Genomic DNA, 9,450 nt, shown 5'->3' with positions numbered 1-9,450 from the left:
AATAGGGAGTGTGACATTAATTATTTTATTGATAACTAAATTTATTAGTATTTTTGTTATCATGTTACTAATTATTTTGTAAGTGATGTCACCCTCCTCATTCATCAAATCTTAGGTTTTTTCATTAAAACTGAGCTTTCCCATTGAAAATGTAGGTTTCCTGTGATTATCTATCCTCCCTAATGATATGGCAGGTTATATATAGTTTCGTTTTTAGCAAATTTTTTTACTTGAAATAGACTATTATTTAAACTCTCATAATTCATTTTCAAAAATTGTGTAACTATAATTTGTCTTTGTTAATTATTATACAGTGTATTATTTATGATAAGGATCATAGTAAATACTGTTAATTATGCCAAATCCTCTTTTGTGCATTAGATAACAAAATAATACGATTTGTAACCGTGGAATGATTTGGATCTGTTTCTTTTAATATTTTTTTTATACTTGAATGCCCACACTGGGAGAGCTCACCTGCTTATAAGGTCTAATTATTGGTGCTGCTTGGCTGTATTCTAGCCTATCACATGCAGGTTGGTCCTTCAAATGGGTTACGTTCAGTGTCACTGTTATGTCTATGAATAAGCGCCACTAGGGGGTGCGAAACGCATCAGTCATTGTGTCTGTTGTCTGTCTGCCTACTACTTGGCTTATATGTGCTCTTAGCAATTGCTGATTTTTAAATATTGAATAAACCAGGATGTTTTACTTTTCTACGATATCCCTGTGCAGTGCATGCTTTTTTTTGTTTGCGCTCTGAAGCTTTGTGGCTTGATTCCGCCACTGCTACGGCACTCCATGTAGCTTGGAGGACTGTGGATGACCTTTACAGGCGGGTTCACTTCTGCTATTGGGACTGAGAGGATCGGAGGCTGCTTGGACCAGCGTGCATTGTGTGTATCCGGGTTCACAGAGTTACCTAGGGTTATTTATTGTTTACTATGTTTTCTTTTTTTTTCTGCACTGCATTTTCTGTCCCATATAACCCCAAGCGTCTATATCCTTTAATCATGAGGCATTGGTATGTTGACTCTTTATGAGGATCTGTAGATCTGAAGCTCTATAGTTAATATAATGCCTCTATTTCCTGTTGTTTATACTTCCTTGGACACAATAGTCACGGTTGCTTAGAAAAACTTTACACATTAAAAATAAGCTTTCGTTTAATGAGGTTACTTTAGTTACAATGCCTTTATCTGTGAGTCATTCAGACTAGTGCATTTTATAACTAGCTATATGCAAAGTTTATACTATCTCAGGAATGAATATCTCTAAACATTAAGCTGTGTCAAAATGTATTTCCATTACTACATGTATGTATGTGCCTGTCACGGATACCAGGCTGCCAAGGGTAAACCTCCACTCCCTACTACCTAACCCCAGGGCCGGACTGGGACCAAAAAGAGGCCCGGGCATTTTAGGGCAAAGAGGCCCAACCCCCCCCCATACCAGAAAAATTAAGTAAAAAAAAAAAAAAAAAAAAAACACAACAAAAACAAAAATAAAGTGCTACTTTTTAATGACAAAGACGTATAAAGTACTCATTTGCAACACAAGGTACATTAAATATACACAGTCCCCTTCTCACCCTCCTCTCTCTCACACAGCCCCTTCTCACCCTCCTCTTCCTCACACAATCCCCTTCTCACCCTCCTCTCTATCACACAGCCCCTTCTCACCCTCCTCTCTCTCACACAGCCCCTTCTCACCCTCCTCTCTCTCCCACAGCCCCTTCTCACCCTCCTCTCTCTCACACAGCCCCTTCTCACCCTCCTCTCCCTCACACAGCCCCTTCTCACCCTCCTCTCCATCACACAGCCCCTTCTCACCCTCCTCTCCCTCACACAGCCCCTTCTCACCCTCCTCTCCCTCACACAGCCCCTTCTCACCCTCCTCTCCCTCACACAGCCCCTTCTCACCCTCCTCTCTCTCACACAGCCCCTTCTCACCCTCCTCTCTATCACACAGCCCCTTATCACCCTCCTCTCTATCACACAGCCCCTTCTCACCCTCCTCTCCCTCACAGTCCCCTTCTCACCCTCCTCTCCCTCACACAGCCCCTTCTCACCCTCCTCTCCCTCACACAGCCCCTTTTCACCCTCCTCTCCCTCACACAGCCCCTTCTCACCCTCCTCTCCCTCACACAGTCCCCTTCTCACCCTCCTCTCCCTCACACGTCCCCTTCTCACCCTCCTCTCCCTCATACAGTCCCCTTCTCACCCTCCTCTCCCTCACACAGTCCCCTTCTCATCCTCCTCTCTCTCACACCCCTTCTCACTTAGTGCAGACAGACTCAGCTCACTGTCTGTCTGTACAAGTACATACACTTTGTTACAGTCTCAGGTCAGAGATGTGACACAGACACAGATAGACACTGCCGGCCCAGCCAGGCCCAGTTAGTACTGTACTGTACTGCTGAGGCTGACTGAGATGATTGAGAGATCTCTTACCCACCCACTTACTAAGCTGTAGTCATGTGTAAACTACAAATTAATCATCATACTACTGTATAAGTGACGGTGTGTGTGTGTATATATATATAAATAATAATATTGTGTATATATATCAATTTAAGGCTCCTCTGAGACCAGACCATCCATCACCATTCCCCAGACCTCTCGGTCAGTCACCTACCTGCCGTGCTGCCAGTGCCGGCCACCTGCTGAGTCGCAGCCTCCTCAGTCCAATCATGATCGCTATTCACTGCAGTGCTCTCCCCGCCGGCCTCGGCTCATGGAATATGTGAATGCGGCCCGGCCGGGCCGGCCCCAATCCAGACCATCAAGATGGAGGGAGTAAGTTTTAGGACCCGGCCCAGGGCAACATTATTTTCGCCTGCCTGCCCTCGTCGCCACCTGCTCCAGCAGCTCCCTGCCCTCCGCCTCCAACCTGACACGGTCACGTGGTGGACCCGGCACGCGGCATGAGTGTGTAGCCGCGTGTGTCTACAAGTCTTCGCGCCATCAAAGATTCCATCCTGATTTCATGGGCCTCCCCCCATTCTGATTGGCCGCACTGTCCGCACATGCGCACTGCTTCCGGCCCCTGTGAGTGACGTCGTCAGACTCCGATATCACTCACAGGGGCCGGAAGCAGTGCGCATGTGCGGCCAATCAGACTGGAGGGGAGGCCCAGGAATCTGTTTGTAGATGGTGCGGCGGCCGCTCTGGCGGCCCTTAAAGAATCCATTCCTCCAGTTGCGGGGCGGGCCGGGCTGATCTCTGAGTAATTTGCAATTGCCGCACAGCCAACCCAGAGAGACTGTCACTTATATGATGAGTGACTTATATATAATAAATGTAACACATACATTTCAAGATGTATTTATTAAATGTATTACACAAAAAAAAAGTTGTCAATTTTTTTTCCTATGATGTGGCATGACGTCGCAGTGGGAGGGGCTAAACCAGCATGCGGCCTACCGGGTATGCCCGACGGCCAGTCCGGGCCTGCCTAACCCCCTCCATTCTCTCAACAAATTTGGACTTTTGAGAGCATTCGCGACCTCAGAGATGTTTTTATTTGTTTTGTGATCTGTACCTCCTCACGGAAGAGCTGATCTCTCACCGCCTAAGCCCTCTCCAGCTGGTCGGGCCCCTGGAACTGCCGGTCAGATGCATCACCCCGGACACCCGCTAACCTATACCCCAGGTCACTCCAGCCACCCTTTACCCCAGAGCTCCACTCTTTTGGGGTCTGGTACCCCCCAGGGAGGGCAAGAGGTGAGGTGAATACCGGAAGTGAGCTCCCTTGGGAACTGGGGGGTTCTAGACCCCTCTACAACTCCTATTTACCCATGGCCTTCGCGGTGTACATTTAATCACCCGTAGCTCCAACCCCCAGCCATGGATCACGTCGTTTTTTGGACTGTAGTATCTGGGGACCGAGGGTTTTCCAATGACTCCCTGGAAGTGCTGCCGCTCCCCCGGGATCACCCCAGAATAGCCACCTCTGTACCACTGGGACTCTGTAAGACAATGGACACTATGGAGATGCCAGCCAGTCTGGAGGGGGTGGGAATGGTGGGAGATCTGAGGGCCTGATAAGACTCCTTATCAAGATGTGTTTGTGTATATAAGCAATGTGTTTCCACAATAAAGTTGTTTTTTTTTTGTTTCACCTAAATACTAGTCTGTCTAGTCATTTGGGTGGGCTCCACTATAATCACTTTCTCTGCTACATAGTGGCATGTTCCAGGTATAGGAAGGACCCTTTGGTGGAGCTACCCAGTCGGGATAGCCGGTATCTGTCACAATTGGTTGGCAGCGGTGGGATGCTTCTGTCTACCTAGAACATCCAAACCACCAACTGAAGCCCTCTTCAGTTGGAGCAGCAGTACGCTGGGCTCAGGAAGAGTACACTGAAAGACTTGTTGGAAGCCCGGGGAAAGTTGCCAGCAACAAGTCCAAGGCGGCAATCATAGCCAAACTCATGGAAGGTGATTGGGCTAGCAAGACCAGCTAGTGAGGCCGGGAGCAGCAGGGACAGTGAAGGGGCCAGCGAGGCATCAACCAGGGAGACCACAATGTACGAACTCCAGAGAGAGATCCAGTGGTAGCTGGACCTCTATGGGACTGCCCCACCCGAGGAGGTTATCACTCGGATAATCACAGATGCCACCTGGGTCCGGATGTTGGAGATCCAAAAGTCTATGTGGGGAGCCATGCCGAAGAAGCTACCCCACTAGGCTTTTCGAGCCTTCAAAGACAAGTAAGAGGAGATTGTCAGCTTCCTCCAGGTGTTTGAGACCCAGTGCAAGTTGCATGGTGTTTCTAATGCCGACCGACGAGGCTTTCAATGCGGTGCCCCCAGGAGACTGCAAGAACTATGACCGGGTAAAGAAGTACATCCTTGCCCGCTATGGTCTCACGCCGAAGGCTCACCAGCTGAAGTTCCAGGAACTAAAGAGGCAAGAGGGGCAGCCCTTCACAGAGTGGACCCACCAGTTCACTCGGTCCTTGGACTCTTGGTTCTCAGGCTGATACGTAACTACCCTAGACAAAGCTACCCAGCTCATTTTGTTGGAGCACTTCTATAACCACTCTAAGACAGAGGTATGGGACTGGGTCAAAGAAAAGGGACCCAAAACAGTCGATCAAGCGTCTGTCTTGCCTGGTGTCAGACCATTCCTGAGCCCCGACCAGTGACCTGCTCTGCTCCAACCTCTGCCCACCCTCTGGCACCTAATCAGTACTCCCAGACTCGACCAGCACCTATATGCCCCTCCGGGCCCAGTTCACCCCAGGGGTGCTACGGGTGCGGACAGGTGGGCCACATCAAATGGGACTGTCTGGCGCGGAAGCCACAGAGTCTTCCTCCAGCTCAGTGGACAAGGGCTCCTGCCGGAGGTTACCGAGCCACCACCCAAAGTTTGGACGCAGAGGGCCTGCAGACTTTGCTGGCTGGGCAGAAGAGGAGGTCGGGGTCCTGCACGAGATGGACCCTGCAACCGGCGACAACTGCCTGCACCATGTCGTCTGGATCAACGGCCGGTCGGCCCGTGGAATACGAGACAGTGGAGCCATGGTTACCCTTGTCCAGTGTCATGATACAATCATGTGGAGTAGTTGATACATGGATTGGCTACTCAGCAGAGGTGGTATTGTGTCCTCAGCGTGGAAGAGGTTAAGGTGAATTGCTTTTTTGCTGTGTGTGTGAAGTCTGCTCTCAGAAAGCTGTAAGCTGAGATTCCCCTCCTTCCTTTCCCCCCTCCCCCCTTTCCTCCCTCCCCCCTTTCCTCCCCATCCTTAGCCTAGTGATGTGTGTAAAGCAATGCAGAACGCTCCTCCCCTTGGAGACTGATAGTGGTAGTTAAGACTTGTTGGCATTGGCTGATGTCGTTGTAAATCATAACCAGGGCATTGTCTTTGACAAGACAAAGAATCAGATTCAAGTATGCAAGAGACAGACTTTTTAGGCAGAACTGCCTTGGGACCAAGAGACTAACATCAGATGGCAGCTCTCCACATACCTAAAGGAATTTGATAATAAGTAAGGTATTGTGTAATTCTTTTCAGGTCCAATTTTGTTTTTAAAGAACTGTAGCTTTGCATTTGTAAGTTGTTTTTGAATGTCTTTATAATTTTGCACTGTGTAACCTGTGTTGATATTTTTGTTATTAAACACATAGAAAATCTAATTCTGTCTTTGGGCTCTAATATATCTGAATTCACACTCCTGTTGAGACAAGGTTAAAGGCACGTTACCTAAGTATTAAATAGTGTGAGTTTTTAGGGGTTCCCCAGAACTCCCCTTTAATTTAAAAGTTTTGGTGGTGGCAGCAGGGAAATTATTAGAGCAGTGTGGGTCAGATTTGGTTAATGTGGTGTCTCTTTTAAAGGTCCTTTTGCAGAGTTGCAAGGATAAGGGAACCAGAGCTGTGTGCCATTAACCCCTTCATGCCCACACGCCTCTATTGTGACGCTGAGAAGGCATGACTCGTCACAAACTGGCTGGCAGCGGTGGGGATATTTAGAGTTTTTTAGTGCTATTTGGATAGCACTAAAAGAAATTGCATGTTTTTGTGCAGTTTCCCAAAGACAGAACTCAGTGCTTAATTATAGAGACAGTGCAGAGTTGCAGTGCAAAGAAGCAGTTCTTTTTCCCTCCCTCTTGTTGTTTGTTGCTGTGCTCAGTATGGAAGAATATAGGAGAATGCCTGAATGGTCTCTGGAGTTTCTTTCCAAGAAAAGAGGAATTACTATTCTTGGCAAAGGGAAAGAACAGCTGATACTGAGATTGCTGGAGGCAGAGGGCCTCACAACAGAGTTTGAAACAGTCACAGAAAGGGTTACTGTGGAAGCTGTAACTCAAGACCTGGTACCCAACACTGATGACCCTCCTGTAACCCAGGAGATGATCCCTATTGCTGTTACCCCTGTGAGTGAAAATGAGTCTAGGCTACAAAAAGCACTCGGGTACTTGGGGGATGCTGATCCTAAACTGAGAATGTTTTTGATCCTCAAGTTTCAAGAGGCAGCTGAGAGAAAGAGGGTGGCTGCACAAAGAGAAAGAAAAGAAGAGAGAAAAAGAGAGAGGCTGCTGAGAGAAAAAGAGAGCACGAAATCGCTATAAGGAATACCCAGCGGAGACATGTGCTAGAGGTTTTTGACTTTACCATAAACGAGGCACCTCTCCTGTACCCAGAATTTTTGCCATATATTTGCCAGACAGTGAGCCCGTTGGCCAGAAGAATGCTCCTGGAAATGGAACCTGATTCAGCAGCAGGCGCTACAGACAGCACTAACAACGAAGCCCCAGTAGCCAAGTGTTCCACTGTGCAAGCTGTATCACCTCCCTGGACGGAGGGAATGTGCCAGCAACTGACAACCGATTCTACAGAAGTACCTTCCCCTGGAACATCTCCTATCAAGGGGGCAGAAGTTGCATTGGGCAAGGGGGATACCCGCCCATGCATTTGGTGCCACGTGTTTGGGCACCTGAGTTTTGCCTGCCCCACCAAGGAGAAACCTCAACATGCAGTCTGGGGTGGGAATTCAGCAGCGAAACCTGCAGCAGCTTTGTTTTTGGGTGGGTCAGCAGGTAATCTGCAGAGTGTCACAGAGGGAGACTGTGTGACCATGAGACTTCAGGACACTAGGGCTGGATTTCGCTTGGTGCGCCCTGAAGTGGCAGAGGATATTATCCCTGGAGAGACTGTGGATAATGAAGAAGTTTGTGGGGAGTGCCCTGCGATATGTGTACCCCTGGATTGGGGTGTGGGAAAAGGTTTGCAGGGGGTGGGGATTTCTGCGGATATCCCTGTTGTTTTGCTGGGGGATGATGTGGGCCGGATGCTTTGTCAGTACGCCCCAGAAGACAACACCTGCAACCTGGAAGGGCCAGTAGAGGGCCCTGCACCAACTGAGGCACTGTGTGAAACTTTGAGGGACCCAGAGGGGGGGGCTGGGGATGGACACATCACTAGCTGCACCAGAGCTGTAGGTATCCCACCAAAGAATAAAGGATGATTCCCTTGAACAGGATTGCTGGGAGAGGGGGCTGACGGTTAATGCAGCTCTGCCTGTGTGTACACCAGTAATGTCTTGTTCTGATGAAGAGGGATGTAATGAAAATGTTTGTGACAATGTTACTTCTATTGAACCTGGGCACTGGGAGGGAGAGCCTAGGGAGGGATGTATTCAAAATGTTTGTAACAATGTTGCTGCTATTGAACCTGGGTGCTGGGAGGGAGAGCCTAGGGTTAATGATGATTTAATGAACCTGTACCAGTACTGTATTGTGCCAGTGAAAATGGGTATACTGCCATTGATTGTGACAATGGGATGCCTGATGCAGTGTGTGGGAATGTGAGAGAGCAGCAGGGCTGGGCTGTGCTAGAACCAGCATTGCATACGCAAGGTGGAGTGAATGGCATGGCATGGCTGGTGTAGGAGTCAGAGTACATCCTGCCCTGTTACAGAGGGTAAAACAAGATGGGACCTTGGGTGTGGCTGTGGACCTCCCCTACAGGAATGGCAGATGTGAAGAAGAGGGGGAGGGAGATGTAGCTGCAGTGGCTAATGAACCTACTACTCCTACAGAGCATACTGTGGTAGGTGTGAACAGTGGAGTATGTGGCCTAAGCATAGCAAGCATTACTCTTAGTCCCCCAGTGAGTTACCCTTAGGGGCTGCTAGATCCCTTTATGAGTGAGAGCGAGTGTGTGATATCCTGCAAGGAAATGTCCTCCACGAGAGGAATTGTGTCAGCTGATGCCAATTGTTACAGGGGGCGAATAAATGCTGAGAGTGTGCAGAAAGGGCAAATCTGGTCTTATGAACGAGGAAAGACTAGGATGTAGGTTGATATAGGGGATCAGCGTGGGCTGACCCCCTATTTCCACCATTTTAAAAGGGGAGGTGTCATGATACAATCATGTGGAGTAGTTGATACATGGTTTGGCTACTCAGCAGAGGTGGTATTGTGTCCTCAGCGTGGAAGAGGTTAAGGTGAATTGCTTTTTTGCTGTGTGTGTGAAGTCTGCTCTCAGAAAGCTGTAAGCTGAGATTCCCCTCCTTCCTTTCCCCCCTCCCCCCTTTCCTCCCTCCCCCCTTTCCTCCCCATCCTTAGCCTAGTGATGTGTGTAAAGCAATGCAGAACGCTCCTCCCCTTGGAGACTGATAGTGGTAGTTAAGACTTGTTGGCATTGGCTGATGTCATTGTAAATCATAACCAGGGCGTTGTCTTTGACAAGACAAAGAGAATCAGATTCAAGTATGCAAGAGACAGACTTTTTAGGCAGAACTGCCTTGGGACCAAAAGACTAACATCAGATGGCAGATCTCCACATACCTAAAGGAATTTGATAATAAGTAAGGTATTGTGTAATTCTTTTCAGGTCCAATTTTGTTTTTAAAGAACTGTAGCTTTGCATTTGTAATTGTATGTTGTTTTTGAATGTCTTTATAATTTTGCACTGTGTAACCTGTGTTGATATTTTTGTTA

The sequence above is a fragment of the Bombina bombina genome, chromosome 1 (assembly GCF_027579735.1).
Source record: "Bombina bombina isolate aBomBom1 chromosome 1, aBomBom1.pri, whole genome shotgun sequence".
In the NCBI taxonomy this organism is placed as follows: Eukaryota; Metazoa; Chordata; class Amphibia; order Anura; family Bombinatoridae; genus Bombina; species Bombina bombina.
This window is presented reverse-complemented; position numbering follows the sequence as displayed.